The sequence below is a fragment of the Otolemur garnettii genome, unplaced genomic scaffold, assembly GCF_000181295.1.
Source record: "Otolemur garnettii isolate 467f Iridium unplaced genomic scaffold, OtoGar3 scaffold00044, whole genome shotgun sequence".
Taxonomy (NCBI): Eukaryota; Metazoa; Chordata; class Mammalia; order Primates; family Galagidae; genus Otolemur; species Otolemur garnettii.
Genome location: NW_003852439.1, coordinates 1,171,714 through 1,173,140, shown reverse-complemented (window position 1 = coordinate 1,173,140; position 1,427 = coordinate 1,171,714).

Below are 1,427 nucleotides of genomic sequence, written 5' to 3'. Positions count from 1 at the left end.
ACTGCATATCTATTAAGCAGCAAACCTATGTCTGGGTTGAGGGGAACAAGGCTTTTCATTTCCCAGAAGCACATGCCTCACCCTGGATTCCCTTGCAGAAAAAGTGCTCTTCCTATGCTCATGAAATCATGAGTCAAGCACTGGCCCATCAGCAGAAGCTTGAAATCCAGGACTAAAACCTGTTAAGTCCCTGACTGCTCCCTTTTCTTCCCATTTGCATTTTTTATAACAAATGGACCACTAAAAACATAACCAAAAATAATTTTTAATTGGCTCTTTTGTGAGGAGTGGGGAAGCTGAATAGTTCATTTAAAAACAAAAGCCACCCATTCTAGTATACTTCATATATGGAATGTTTTCTTATAGGCTAGGGAAGGAATCTTGTTCTTCCAGCGTCCTTAGCTGCCTCCTCTTTCATGCACCTCTCTCCCATCCGTCCTTCTGATCTGGGATAGAATGAGCCTTACCAGGCTAGTAGCAGCCTGCTTTTCCTTCACTCAACTTCTACCCAATCCAGAACCCAGAACCAGAAAAAGCAGGTTGCAAACTGGCTGGATGAAAAGGTTGTGAAAGACCTCAGTCTGGGTACCTCAACTACAATTGAGCCCACAGAACCTGCTGGGGCACCTGGAGGCTCTCATAAGGGTCTTGTGTCTTACTTAGCTAGAACAAAGCCCGACATCTGACTGAAGACCCCCTTCAGCCTTCCAGTAATGTTAACCTAAGCATTCACCATACTATGAATGCTTTTAAAGTTTCCCATCTGCCCTGGTGAAAGGAGGAAATGCCAGGTTTAGGATTAAAAAGAAAAGAAAAAAGCAATTCCAAGTATGTTCCCTATGTCAATATCAATTTTAAAAAACATCAACTACTGAAACTCCTTAACTATTCATCCTTGCAAAGATGGGAGCCCAGAGCTGTAAGGCTACTAATATAGTAATTTAAAACGTGCAATTCCTGCCCAGGTTGAGGAACATACCTGGTAGGTAAAAGGGAGAAACCCAAATGTTTAATAGACAAAGTCTCATTACCTCAAGAGTATAAATATTTTTAAGTTTTTATTTAAAAGATTCCCTTTTTTAATCTGTTTCAAAGTGTTGGAAGCTGAACTATACAAGTTCCTGCCACCCTCCCTTCCAGTACAGTTTTTTGAGGACAAATTTTTTAAAATGGAGAAATAACAAGAGGACCCTCTACTGAAACCAGGAAGGACCATAGTCAGCTCCTCAAGCCTCTGTGGCAGTTCGGCCAAAGCTGGCCTTCCAGAAGCCAAGTACACAGAGGAGTCTGGGAACCAGGCCTTCCCTCTTATGAGGAAAGGGCTAAGCAAAGTCATGTTCTCTTTAGTGGAAATGGCCCAAATTCAGATTTGAAAAACTCCAATGACATTCCCTGGCACTCTTCTTATACTTTATATATTGAAGGCA